This window comes from Panthera leo, chromosome E1 (assembly GCF_018350215.1).
Source record: "Panthera leo isolate Ple1 chromosome E1, P.leo_Ple1_pat1.1, whole genome shotgun sequence".
NCBI classification, from domain to species: Eukaryota; Metazoa; Chordata; class Mammalia; order Carnivora; family Felidae; genus Panthera; species Panthera leo.
Window position 1 is genome coordinate 39,404,852 of NC_056692.1, and position 14,770 is coordinate 39,419,621.

Sequence of the window (14,770 nt, forward strand, 5' to 3'; positions counted from 1 at the left end):
GCTCAGTGAGTTGAGCGTCCGACTCTTGATTTTGGTTCAGGTAATGATTCCAGGGTTGTGGAATTGAGCCCCACATTGAACTCTGTGTGGAGTCCACTTAAGATTCTCTCTCTCTCTCTCTCTCTCTCTCTCTCTCTCCCTTGCTCACGACTCTCTCCCTCTCTAAAGAAATGAAATGGATAAACTACATTCTTGACATGGATGAATCCAAAAGCATGTGTAGTGAGAGAAATGATACAAAATAATATATCCCAGTAAATTCAATTTATATAAATTACAAAAATAGGCAAAACTAAATATTATATGATTAAGGGATATACATATAGATAGTTGGCAGATTGCACACAACAGTCACAGAATCCTCCTGAAGCTGTATACACACTCCCTTTGCAAATCCTCTTAGAGTTTAAGGGACATCTGGACCATCTCTATTTTTTTTGAGTCTCCTGATATATTGAACAAATGAAAACAATCCAGAATGAGGTAGTCAAAATTACCACGGTTAAAGTATTTTTATTGCCTACACAGTACCATTTTCAACACAAAGATATTGTAATATGTTTGTATCAATACAAGATTTATAAAAAACGCTTACTTATTTCATGCTTTGTAGGCTCTGTGATCTGGTGCTGGGACACTTTTGACTGACAAGGTGAATGTCTTCTTTCAATCCTGGAAGTGATCACTGAAACCATTTGAATTTAACCTCCAAAGTCTCTGAATGGGAAGCCATAGGCCGAATGGCCCTCTTCCTGCAATTGGCCCTGTGTCTGGATTATTTCACCAAAGTTTGATGTTATACCAAGGACGGCGGCTGGTAGGTACTTCTTTTATATTAGCTTGACTAAGAGAGAGCCCAACCAAATTCCTCCCAAAACAGAATAATTTATCCCCAAGGCAATATAGTTTCTATTCTTAGAATGACAGGTAGGAGGGGTGCCTGTGTGGCTCAGTCAGTTGATTGTCTGATTCTTGATTCCAGCTCAAGTCATGATCCCAGGGTTGTGTGACTGAGCCCCACGTCGGGCTCTGCACTGAGTGTGGAGCCTGCTTAAGATTTTCTCTCTCTTCCTTTGCCCCTCTCCTCCCCATTCATGCTCTCTCTAAAAACTTTTTTAAAAATGACAGTTAACTTACTGACAATTTAAAAGTAACAGTTCCTGCTTCTAGCCATCAAAGGTTCATAAATGTCGAGGTCCGTCTCAAAACACCTGCCTACCAACGCAAATGCAAAATTTCACTTCTTTGAAAAATTCCTGGCACTTTTGTGGTCAAGCTCAATACATAGCTCTTTAAGATCTAACCCCTGCCTGCCTTTCCAGAGTCCCCTTCCTACCAGCCCTGTGCCACCAGCTCTACTCTTCAGGAACACAAGCCACTGGTACTCCTCCATGCCACACCTCTGTATGGATGTCATTTCTTCCAGGAAGAATCTTTGTACTCCCAAACTCTTTCCTTTCCAAGATGCCCAGCTATCTTGGTTTGCCTAAGACTGGGAGGTTTTCTGGGATGTCAGACTTTGAATGTTAAAATCAGGAAAGTTCCAGGCAAACTGGGACAGTTGGCCATCCTGTTCATTTCTTCCGTGCATGTCTCTCTGGGGTACACCTGTGCACACTCTGGTCCTGATTCCTTTGTTGAATGAATGGGTTTGGACGTGAGGAGCAGAAGGAGATAAGGATAACTCCCAGGGTTCTGACTTGGGTGACTGGGTAATGATAGTTTACTAAGGGAGGCCCTGGGACAGGGCTGGGAGAGGATCTGGGGAGGGGTTGTTGCAAAGGAGTATGTGATGTGTTCATTTGTAGACATGCCGAGTTTTAGTGTCTGTGCTATTAGATGCGCATGGAGAAGGCCTCTATGAAGGTGGCTGTAGAATATTCTGATCTGGCAGGAACTGAGCTGGAGGTGTATAATGAAGTAACAGGCGAGGTTTGCTCCACCTTGTTGGTTGGCACATTATCCCTCATATAAAAATTACCACCATAATTCTAGTCCACTTGGTCTTTTCAGAACCCCAGAGTCAAACCTCTGCACAGAGAGACCACAGGTGACAGGGAGGAGCCTCGCCTTGCATGGGCCTTGTCACTGCATTAAGGTTTTTTCCTTTTCTAGACTACTCTGCATTGCCACACAACTGAACATTTCATTCATTGCAATAAACTAAAAATGTAGTAGTTATGGTGCTTAAGTACAATTTGTGAAGGATCCAAAAAGTCTGGCCTAGACCTAGCAGCTAAATGGTAATAACCAATTAGCATTGGTTATGTGTCTGTGTGTGTGTGTGTGTGTGTGTGTGTGTATAACCAACATATATATATACATATATCGTTACTTTATTTTTTTATTCATTTATTTATTCATTCATTCAGTCATTTATTCAAGTTAGTTAACATACAGTGTAGTATTGGTTTCAGTAGTGGAACCCAGTGATTCATCTCTTACATATGACACCCAGTGCTCATCCTGAAACGTGCCCTCCTTAATACCCATCACCCATTTAACTCATCCCCACCCACCTCCCCTCCAGCAACCCCCAGTTTGTTCTCTGTATTTAAGAGTCTCTTATGGGTTGCCTCCCTCTCTGTTTTTATCTTATTTTTCCTTCCTTTCTCCTATGTTCATGTGTTGTGTTTCTTAAATTCCACATACGAGTTAAATCATGTGATATTTGTCTTTCTCTGACTTATTTCGCTTAGCATAATACATTCTAGTTCCATCCACATTGGTGCAAATGGCAAGATTTCATTCTTTTTGATTGCCGAGTAGACTATATTTTAAGGAAAGAAGTGATCCGTGGTTCAGTTTAATGGTGTCCTTTCATGTTATTTGAACAATCCAGACTTAGTATTTTTGAAAACAAGTAAGCAAGTGGCAGTTACTCACTGTGTGTTGTTTTTTGTGGTGCTTAATTTTCAATACAAAAAACCATAGCCTCTTGTATCTGGAGGAGACCTTGAAAATCATCTAGGCCATGTTTCTTCTCACTTGATGAACAGGACAGCTGGGGTGTTAATAGATTTATTGACTTGCTTATGGCAACAGTGCAAATATAGAAAGTTGGTCAACTTAATCCACATAATGTTTGCTCTCTATCTTGGTTTTCAGCAAGTTTGCCTGACCCAGGAAAGCTGTCTTGCAAACAGCACCCTGATAAAGAAATGAAACTCTCACTGATTAGATTACTGTTTAAAAGTCTAATATAAGTTATATGCCCCACACATAACGAGTTTCCACCCTGGAGCTAAAGACCTACTCTTCCTATATCTTCCTTCATTTGCTCCTACTAGCACAACGTTGAAATAGATGCTGTGAGATGTGGCAGTGATCACTGGCCCCAGGATGTTCCTCAAACAAGGCACGGTATATACAGATATAAGCAGATGAAGAGATGTATTATTAATTAGCCTTTCGGAACACAAACAGCATATGTGTTCACATTTCAGCTCCGTTGGGTGTGTCATTACTTTTTAATGTGTGCACATTTAAGTTAGAAAACCTGTACAAAGCAGATGAGTGATTAAAAGAGAAGTTCTCGATGCTGATATTGAAAATCTCTTGTAGGGAATAGGACAGAACTTGAGAAACAAAGGAGGGAGAGAGAGAGAGAAAGAGAGTGCATGAGAGCAAGAGAGGGAAACTGAGAGACAGTAAGCTTTTCAACATCTAATTTCAGAAGGAGGAGTTGTAAACAGATTTTAGGAAAATGCCTATAAAGATCAACATTTTGTGAACGAGGCAGTTGGCAAAGCCTGAATCAAAATTTTGACAGCTAGCTTTTAAAAAATGAAAAATAGGGGCACCTGGGTGGGTTAGTCTGTTAAGCGTCCAACTTCAGCTCAGGACATGATCTCATGGTTTGTGGGTTCAAACCCCACATCGGGCTCTGTGCTGACAGCTCAGAACCTGCAGCCTGCTTCTGATTCTGTGTCTCCCTGTCTCTCTGCCCCTCCCCGACTCTCTCTCTCTCTCTCTCTTTCTCTCTCAAAAATAAACATTAGAAAAAGAAAAAAAAAGAAAAAAAGAAAAATAACCAGGTAAAATAAATCACATCATTTATTCTTTGTTGAATAAATGAATGGTGTGTCCAGTCTCCAGTTATGTTCATTGAGTGTAGTAAATACAACATTTGACTAGAAGTCAGGTTTTTAATTTCTAATTCAGATCCTTCCTCCTGCCCTGCCCCGCCCCCCACCACACAGACACAGACAGGGCCTTAACACTGTTAAAGTGGAAATACCAGACAGCGAAATTGGCTCTAGAAGCAACAATCAATTAGTTAGACACTGCTCTCAAGGAGTGCCTCTAGCAGAGGACATACTGACATGGATTTTAATTTTAACCTTTATTTTAATTTTTAATGTGGGTGGATAAGAAAGATGAGCAAGGGTGGGATATGAGAATAGAACACTGAGACCCAGACGGGCCCCGCAGATAAAGAACGGGTGAGTTCAGTCAGCCTTCAGGCTCTGGGGTCCAGGTTATGTATTATTTGTTGAGTTGGGATGCTAGCATATGATAAGGTAATAAATCCTTAGGTAATCCTGCTTGGGCATCAGAGGGTTAGGAGGAAAGAACCCCACTGTGAGGAGCCCCATTTAACCCAACTTAGAAAAGTGAAAGCAGAGAACCCCTATCGTTACAACAAGATTCACTAGTGCCAATAACCAGTGCAGAGAGCGGAGCCTTTGTGCAGTTTTGCGCTGTGTCCCTGCGCTGTGTTTCTAGCCATGTAACCAGAGGCTTTACACCTTTCTGGGGACGTCCTAGGTGTCAGCAGAGACTTGGTTTATTCATATTTTCTCCAAGAACGAGTTGCTACTCTTCAGCTCTCACCACGCTACTAACATTTTTGATGCCTCATGTTCCGCAAAGGCCTCCTGTTTTGGTGTTTTCTACTTTTTTTAAGCAATGGAAAACCAGGAAAAGCCTGGAGCAATTTCTCCTGTGTTTGACACATATGTTGAGGGGTACTTAATAATTGCTGCCCTGGGCAAAATATAGCAGGATTTTATGGCCAAGTCTCATGTTGATAGAGTGGACAGGCTGGTAGCTACACACACTTTTTCAAAATAAATGCATCTCTGTGAAATGAGCTGTCAGGAGGACCACAGGGCTTGGAAGCCTGGCGTAATTAAGGCGCAATATATTGGTTCTGAAGAACTGACATTAATGTTGACACATGAGGTTTCTGGGCAATTTGATCTATACCAATAATTCATTTTGTTCCCTGCTGCAGGACTCATTTTGTTCCTAAGTCATTTGAGGCTTTATTAAAGATTTACCTGGTGGCTTTTTAAAAGCACAGTATTTACTGTGCTGTGTGTGTTCAGTCACCAGTTATGTTTATTGAACGTAATAAGTATGACATTCGGCCAGAGGTCAGGTTTTTAACCTCGAATTCATCCCCCCTCCTACCCTGCCAGATTCATACCAACATAGGGCCGTATCATTGGCAAAATGGAGACACCAGACAGCAAAATTGGCCCTAGAAGCGATGATCAATTAGTCACAGATGAAAATGGAAACCAATTATTCTGGCCTGTCACGCTCTTATGGTAAAGCCACTGTTCTTGATTTGCTTTGTCACAATGATTACAATCATTTTGTCTCCTTCGTTTTGCATTTTAGTATTCCAGGAATTATCTCCCACATTCTTTTATTTTTATTTTTAATCTTTATTTATTTTTGACGAGAGAGAGACAGAGGGTGAGCGGGGATGGAACAGAGAGAGGGGGAGACACAGAATCGGAAGCAGGCTCCAGGCTCTGAGCTGTCAGCACAGAGCCCGATGCCGGGCTCAAACTCATGAACCATGAGATTATGACGTGAGCTGAAGTCAGATGCTTGACCAACTAAGCCACCCAGGCACCCCTCCCACATTCTTAATGTGGGAACTTGAATGAAATCTTTTGGGAGAACTGTAAGAAATCTTTTAAGGACTTTGTCCTTTTTACAGTTCTGTCAAAGTGGATTCAGCAAGCACTTTGTATATTATTTCAAAGCTTTGGTATTTTACAATTGTGCTATGATTAATACATACGGGTGTTAATCCCAAAGGTAAAATTGCCATCATAAACTCTACTTTTTAGGATGAACCAGCTGTTTTGATGAGGAAAGAATAAAGTCATTAGGGGAAAAAAAAATGGTTGCAAACCTGAAACTGAGAAATTCTAAATCCATCTTTCAAAGATCATCCTAAAACTTGTGCCTTCATCATAAAACAATTCATTGGTAATTGGTTTTGAGTTGGTCTTCCATTTTTTTCCTTGTAAGCCTATTTGCCCAGTGTTACTCTGATATGCTCCATATTGAAACTTGAAATGCAGTGTATGTGTGGACACACATACTGTATACAGTTCGTAAATGTGAACACACATGTGTTCGCAACGTTCCGCTATAAAGGAAATGTCAGATTTACGTATTCCCTGAACTGGAAGAATAAAAGGTTGATGACAACTTTGTATTTTCTTAAGTATTGAGAAACATATACATTTATTTATTTATTAAAAGTTTATTTATTTATTTGAGAGAGCACAAGTTGTGGGGAGAGGTGCAGGGAGAGTAGGAGAGGGAGAGAATGCCAAGCAGGCTCTACACCATCAGCAGAACCCAACATGGGGCTCAAACTCATGAGCCATGAGATCATGACCTGAGCCAAAACCAAGAGTCAGACACTTAACTGACTGAGCCACCCAGGCGCCCTGAGAAAGTTATACGTTTGAAAAACAGACTCAGAAAAAGAATTAAAGAACATCTTTGTCTCGGTGTGGCTATTAAAAAGCAACTATTCAAAACCATCCAACATCACTTTTGCCTTTTTACTGCTCTGCGATCCAGAACCTGCTGCTGGTATTATAGATACCAAGGGTTGAAAGCACAGTGTTTGGAGATCTGGATTAGAATCCCGTCTCTGCCGCTTACTTGCTGTGTGAACATGGGTAAGGTTCTTAACCTCTCTGAGCCTCACTTTCCTCATATGGAAAGTAAAGGATCGTTAATGGCGCCTAGCATGGCGCTGTTGTGGGGATTAAATGAGATGATGTTTTGGAGTGCCTGTCACAACACCTGCCACGTAGCAAAAGCACTCAGTGAGCTGTAGCTACTAGTAGCAACAGTGAGCCTAGTAGAGCTGTAGCGATTGTGAAGTTGGTGATGGAGATAAGGAAAGAGCCACCAACATTTACCACTCAGTGCGCAGTAGGGCTAGTGGCATTGTCACTGATACTGATTGAGCCTGTGTGGCTAGTACCAGATAAGCTGAAGGACAACCTTCTGGATGAAAATGTAATTGAGAAAGCATGTAATAAGTCTGAGATGTATATATATATATATATATATATATATATATATATATATATATATATATATATATATACAGTGAGTGACCCGTAAGTATTATAAGGGGGAGGAGCAACGAATGATTTACATAGAGCATCAACACATCAGATATTCATGTGCTGGGCACTGAGGATAGAAAGATGCAGAAGACAAGGTCCTGTCCTCAAGTCTGCTCCACTCTGGTGTGTGTGTGTGTGTGTGTGTGTGTGCACGTGCATGCGTGTGCATGTGCACAAATGCGTATGTTGGAGTGGAAGGAGCCAGAGCAGCAAACTTAGTGTGGTGAGAAGTTGAGGGATGAACTCAGCTATCAAGTTGTTCCCTCCTTGGATGGTGTCCAGGGCTGGTCTCATGTTCCCACCCCAGGGAGTTTATAATCAGATGGAGAGGATGGATAAGGGAAAGCTCCAGTGGCATTTCTCAAACAGTGCTATTCAACAGCAATGGTACATCTAAGTTAAAGTTTTCTAGGAGCTGCATTTAAAAAGGTAAAAAAGGGGCGCCTGGGTGGCTCAGTCAGTTAAGCGTCCGACTTCGGCTCAGGTCACGATCTCGTGGTCTGTGAGTTCGAGCCCCGCGTCGGGCTCTGTGCTGACTGCTCAGAGCCTGGAGCCTGTTTCAGATTCTGTGTCTCCCTCTCTCTCTGACCCTCCCCTGTTCATGCTCTGTCTTTCTCTGTCTCAAAAATAAATAAACGTTAAAAAAAAAATTAAAAAAATAAAAAGGTAAAAAAAAAAGATGGGATTAATTTTAATAAGATATTTTGTTCAAGCCAATATATCCAAAACACATAATCTATAAAATTATTAATGAGATACTTTGCCTTTTTTTTTTTTTTTAACTGTCTTTGAAATGTGGTATTCACTTAAACTCACAGCACATCTCCATTTGGACAAGCACTCAGTAGGTCCATGAGGTTAATGGCTGCCTTACTGACAGTTCTAGACTTAGCTACTCAAAGTGTGGTCCTCAGTCTCATAGTATAGGTGTCCCCTACTCTTGGGGTCCCTTGCTCACCTGGGTCCCGTACTCACCTCCCTTCATTTTCACAAGATCCTTGGTGAATCACCAAAGCTTGAGATGCACTGCCTGGTGATTTGAAAAGCTGGTTATTTGAGATCACACACACCCTCACCTCTAATCATAACTGTGCTGTACATTTCCTTATCATAGTTTAGGTAAACCATCTTATCATAACCAGACCAAAGGTAGGGTTCATTTTAGCCCTTGTTGGAATTAGTGGCATCTCATTAGGTTTTTGTAAATCAGATGGTTGAGTTATTTTAGTGAAAAATGAAGGAAGGGTAGAGCCAAAGATGAGACAGGGACAACTTTTCATTCAACAATGACACTACCATTGTCATCATAGCTATTCTTTTTGGACATATGTTTTGAGAGGGAAAAAGAGGAGGAGAGAGAGTGAGAGGGTCTGGTTAGTTTCCTAACTCATGGGTTTTTCATTATGTCAGAGTCCTTCCCCCTGGGGTTGACTTCACTGGCACATGACCTTAGAAGGTCCTGGCCTTTGCTTTGATGCTCTGCAGTGTGGAAATTCTTAATAATTTTGAACAAGAGGTCCCAAATTTTCATTTTGCACTGGGCCCTGCAGATTTTGTACCTCGTTCTGTGCTCCTCTAAGTGTGTTCTTAACATTCACCTGCAACTGTAAGAGAGTAAATGGATTAGGTAGGGTTTGGGAGGAGCTAATGCTGTCTTTCACTTCCCCATTGCTACGATCTCTTTATAGCCTGAGAAATTAAAAAGAGATAATCCTGGCCTTGGGGGGAGTTGGGCTCAATGACGCATTAGACAATGGTGTTTTAAAACCAGTTTTCTGTGAAGGCTAAATGCTAGAATTGTATAACAAATACACCATTCACCACACGACAAAGGGGCAGTTCCTAAATCAACGTGTGTAAGCAGTCCCACCCTCCCCACCGTCTCCACCAGGTTTACTATAATCTACCCACACTGTTGGAACCATGTTCAGATACATCTGGGCAATGCCAGTGAGTCAGCTGGACCCATCCATGTTGAGGTTTTATATGGGAGAAAGTTAAATGTTCACTTGCTTCTATTTTGTCAGGATTTTAATAATGAAGTGTAATAAACAAAGTGTAAAAGCATATTGGTAGTTTTAGGGCTCAGACCTGAAATCAAGTGCTTGGAGACCTGCAAAAGCCCTTGAGTTTTAATACTAACCTGCTTGGTACAATTTGTAATGCCTTAAACTCAAAGTTTGGTCCCTGGATCCACAATGTTGGCCTCACCTGGGGCTGGTTAGACATGCAGATCTTGGGCCCCACCTCAGGCTGGCTGAATAATCTGCATTTTCAAAAGATCCTCAGGGGACTTATGTGCATTGGTAAGGTTAAGGAGTGCTGTAATCATGTACCCAACATCTGGTTATCTTGGTTGAGGGGTGGGGTAGCAAGAAAGAGACCTCCCAGAGAATTATGGGGAAGCAAGAGCTCTCAAAGAGTGGTCCCCAGGTGGCCGGCATCAGCATCACCTGGGCACTTGTTGCAAATACATATCCTCAGGACCTTCCTGATCCTCTGAATCAAAGACCCTGGAGGTGGGAGCCCAGCGATCTGGGTCTTAAATCCTCCAGGTGATTCTGACGCGCAAAGTTTGAGAACCACTGCTAGAAAGTAACGGTAGTGACGTAGAGAGACCTTTCAACTGATTGTACATTTTAGTTTTGAATGCTTTGTTTTTGTCAAGTGGAGTCCAGTGTAAAATCGGACAGTTTCGCAAGGCAACAGAGCAATTCTAACTTGGGAAGAAACCATCAGGCTCCGAGACTGATTTAATGGTTAGTTGAAATTTATTTTTATTTTCGAGGGAGATTTGAACAAGGAAAGTGGCTAGAAAGAAACTAAATCATTGAAAAAAATAAAGTGAATGAAATGACCTGGGATTAATGAGCCCAGGGGTGCGAAGAGCGAAAGGAAAAACAGTCGATCTCCATTTTATTTCTGTAAATAGTGAGAGGGCCTCATCATAAGGGCTCACCCAGAACAAGAAGAAGTTCTTTCTCTCTTGCCTCAGAGTGGCAGGCAGGGCCTTGTGTTCTTCATTCAGAACTTCTGGAGAATCTATTATGGTGGATCTGATGCTGTGACAGACCGTGGGGTCCAGAGATGACCAAGGACCTCCATGATGCCAAGGAGGCTGCAGTCTCATTGGGGAAGCTGATTAGTAGATCAGTAATTATAAATCACTGTAAGTTTCAAGAAGAGTTTGGGGGATGTCGGGTAGGGATTCCCAACTGAAACTGGATGAGAGAGAGTCATTGAAACTTCCCTGCAGGTGGTCTCATGCCAGTGCAGCGTTCAACCAGCCAGGCCACCAGGTGGAGGGACGTGGGGGATGGCCCATGCACCCTGCACGTGCAATAATGAATGACTTATGTCACATACCATAAATCTGAGTGTTCTGCAAATGCTTCTTCAGTGCCCACCTGCTATGTGCGACATTGCTCTAGGCCATAGGGATGCTTCAGTGAGCAAAACAGACAAAAATTTCTGTTGCCGGAGCTTCATTCTAGCTAGAATTGTATCTAGAGAGATTGTATTATATCAATCAGTTGTGTTGATGCATTCAGTTGCATATTGTATCTAGAGGACTTCGGACAAAAATGATAAAAGCTAATGTTACGTAATTCTACCAGAAAGGTGGAGAAATGGGAACTGGGGTGTGGAGTGGTATCAGAATCCTGTCTTGTCATCTTCCACACCAGCAATTTAGGTTTTTAACGTCTTAAGTTGAATAATTAAGAAATAGCCGTAGAAGCATGTTCTTTAGCAATATGCAGGTTAATACCCGAAGAAATCGCTACAGGATCTTAAAGGGGAAGATTGAGGAGGACGAGGACCTGTTATTATTTAGCCTGAGTCTTGTAGAATATGTGATGTTCCAGGCATTGATTCATCCATTCACAAATGTTTATAGCCATATTAGAAGTGTGTGCCAGGCCCTCTTTGGGGGCATCTTGTGGAATTTGGAATCGGAGGCAGGGACTACCAGGAGAAGTCTGCAAGAGGATGACCTGTGCTTTGGGGGCCTGGGGTTGTTCTGGAGAGGGTGCACTTGTGTATGGAGTAGTTAGGACTGGCCTCACCATGAGTGGTACTTGAATGAAAATGGGAAGTTTGGGGACGCCTGGGTGGCTCAGTCAGTTAAGTGTCTGACTTCGGCTCAGGTCATGATCTCACAGTCCATGAGTTTAAGCCCCTCATAGGGCTCTGTGCTGACAGCTGAGAGCCTGGAGCCTGCTTCAGATTCTGTGTCTCTTTCTCTCTCTGCTCCTCCTTCCCCACTCGCACTCTGTCTCTCTCTCTCAAAAATAAACATTAAAAAAAAAAAAACTTAAAAAAAAAGAAAATGGGAAGTTTGGCGAGAGGGAAGAGCTGTGTAGAAGTCTGGGTCAGAGACCTCCCAATGTGGGTGGGGCAGTGGCCCCTTCACAACCTAAGCTGGTGCTGAGGTCTGGAAGGGAGACTGGCGGGAAAGGAGGGAGACCAGAGGAAAATGGCTATGGTGTGCGGACCGCGTTGTCCTGCAAAGACTCTGGCTTTACCTCTCTGTAATAAGGGCAGCCACTGAACTTTGTTCTTGGAGTACTCCCCTGTGTCTTTAAAAAGAGACCTAGAGACCACACTTTGTAAATACTGATTTTAAATTAACAGAATAGACAATCTTTTTCTTTACAATCATTTGAGAAGGAAAGTAGTATCAGTTATAACACACACACACACACACACACACACACACACACGCCCCACACATTTGAATGCAAAGAAATGAAAGCTAAAGAACAAACTAGTGATGATAGTGATGATTCAGAGGGAGCCCCCTATCGCCTCCCTAAGGGGCTAGCAGCTTAGGACTCTGGTAACGCAGGCAGGGACTGGGTAACTGGAGTTGCCTTTCATTCATGCACCGACCCCACCCATCCATCCTTCCTTCCCCCATCTGATCATTAGAGATTCTGGGAGCCTAGTGTCATCCAGGTGCAAATGTGAGTAAGCGTGTTCTCCCCTCGAGGATTCACAGTCCAGGCAAAGAGGCTAGATTAGGGCTTGCAGGTGAACGTGGGAGCACCTGGCGAAAGTGGCTCTTGGGCACAACATTGTACAGCAGACACCATCTGGCAGGGATGGTCTTCTCGTCACAGCAGATTGTTATTTGGTGCTGAAGGAGCTCTCATGTTCCTTAGAAAAATGCCTTTCTAGCCTGTTCACAGCCTTTGCCTTTATTCCATGATCACCAAACACTTTTCAGATACCTAATTTAGTTTGTGGGCACCTTGATCATGAGACAAGGCGCACTGGGTAGTGGTAAAACACCGACACCACTTTTATTGGAAAAGAATAGGCGTTCTCTTGTTAATGGGGTTTATATGACTCCATTCCCTTAGCCCCTTATCAACCTTGAGTGAACTGATAAAATCAAATTTCTGAACCTTGAATTATGAGGACTGGACGTTTGCCAACAAACGTGTGTTGAATGGCTAAGTGTATAAAGTGCAGGGACTTTGGAACATTCCTCCAGAAATGTTCTGTCCGTCTTCCCCACCGTGAGTACAAATGTCCAAGTGTATGCCAATGGCCGCAGATGTGACACTGACAGCCACAGAAGGACACAGCACAATAATACCCAGCACTGTATCCCATGAAATGGGCTCTCTGAAGAAGGGGCCAAAATATCCCAAACATCAACACAGGGCTATGCAGAGATGTTAGGTGAGGTCTGGATACAGTGTCTAACGGAATAAATACAGAGTTGATAATTAATAAGTGAGCGAATGAGTGAATTGGTATGAGGAGTCCAATCTGTTTTAAAGAGGAAGACATTTCTTTGTGTTGTACTTTTCTTTAAAATCCTTCTTGTGTTCAGGGGCACCTGGGTGGCTTAGTCTGTTAGGCATCTGACTTCGGCTCAGGTCATGATCTCACAGTTTGTGGGTTCGAGCCCCATGTCCGGCTCTGTGCTGACAGGTCAGAGCCTGGAGCCTGCTTCGGATTCTGTGACTCCCTCTCTCTCTGCCCCTACCCCACTCTTGCTCTGACTCTCTCTCAAAAATAAACAAACATTAAAAAAAAATCCTTCTTGTGTTTCTGGTGTCTACAACCAATTAAGTATTTTACTATGTTCCTTATTCAAATAAGGAATTTTGATTGCATGTTTCTGTAGGTAAATGAACATAGAAGAGAATCATTTCATGTTAGCTTTGTCATGGGAGAGAACATATCACCTGAAATGAAGAGACACACAGGATTTCATTCTCTGTTGCTGTGACCAAGTTTCTTTACTTTTCTGGAAATACTATCATTGAAGATAAAATGAATCATTTAGGCTCCAAAGTCTTTTTTTTTTTTTTTAATATTTTTAATGTTTATTTATTCTTGAGATAGAGACACAGAATGTGAGTGGGGGAGGGGCAGAGAGAGAGGGAGACGAAGAATCTGAAGCAGGCTCTGGGCTCTGAGCTGTCAGCACAGAGCCTGATGGGGAGCTCAAACCCACAAACCGTGAGATCACGACCTGAGCCAAACTCAGCCACCCAACCGACTGAGCCACTCATGCGCCCCTAGGCTCTAAGGTCTTTTTTTTTTTAATATGAAATTTATAGGCAAATTGGTTTCCATACAACACCCAGTTCTCATCCCAACAGGTGCCCTCCTCAATACCCATCACCCACCTTCCCCTCCCTCCCATCCCCCATCAACCCTCAGATTGTTCTCAGTTTTTAAAAATTTTTTTAATGTTTTTATTTATTTTTAAGACAGAGAGAGACAGAGCACGAGTGGGAGAGGGGCAGAGAGAGGGGGAGACACAGAATCCGAAACAGGCTCCAGGCTCCGAGCTGTCAGCACAGAGCCCGACGCAGGGCTCGAACTCACAGACCGTGAGATCATGACCTGAACTGAAGTCGGACGCTCAACCGACGGAGCCACCCAGGTGCCCCTGTTCTCAGTTTTTAAGAGTTTTTTATGGTTTGGCTCCCTCCCTCTCTAACCTTTTTTTTTTTTTTTTTCCTTCCCCTCCGCCATGGTCTTCTGGTAAGTTTCTCAGGATCCACATAAGAGTGAACACATATGGTATCTGTCTTTCTCTGTATGACTTATTTCACTTAGCATAACATTCTCCAGTTCTATCCACATTGCTACAAAAGGCCAGATTTCATTCTTTCTCATTGCCACGTAGTATTCCATTGTATATATAAACCACAATTTCTTTATCCTTTCATCAGTTGATGGACATTTAGGCTCTTTCCATAATTTGGCTATTGTTGAAAGTGCTGCTGTAAACATTGGGGTACAAGTGCCCCTATGCATCAGCACTCCTGTATCCCTTGGGTAAATTCCTAGCAGTGCTATTGCTGGGTCATAAGGTAGATCTATTTTTAATTTTTTGAGGA

General features: G+C 42.6%; 1 long non-coding RNA gene across 4 annotated transcripts in view; it reads left to right on the top strand.

Moving 5' to 3' along the window:
• Positions 1-14,770, top strand: part of LOC122205813 — a 149,889-nt gene that overhangs the window by 62,123 nt on the left and 72,996 nt on the right. For 2 of the 4 annotated variants that reach the window (XR_006196275.1, XR_006196274.1), the window contains exons 4-5: positions 614-817; positions 5,427-5,558. This is a non-coding gene — a long non-coding RNA (uncharacterized LOC122205813). Of the gene's footprint in view, positions 1-613; positions 818-5,426; positions 5,559-6,092; positions 6,305-14,770 lie in introns of those variants that run through there. The other 2 variants (XR_006196277.1, XR_006196276.1) reach the window with 2 other exon arrangements.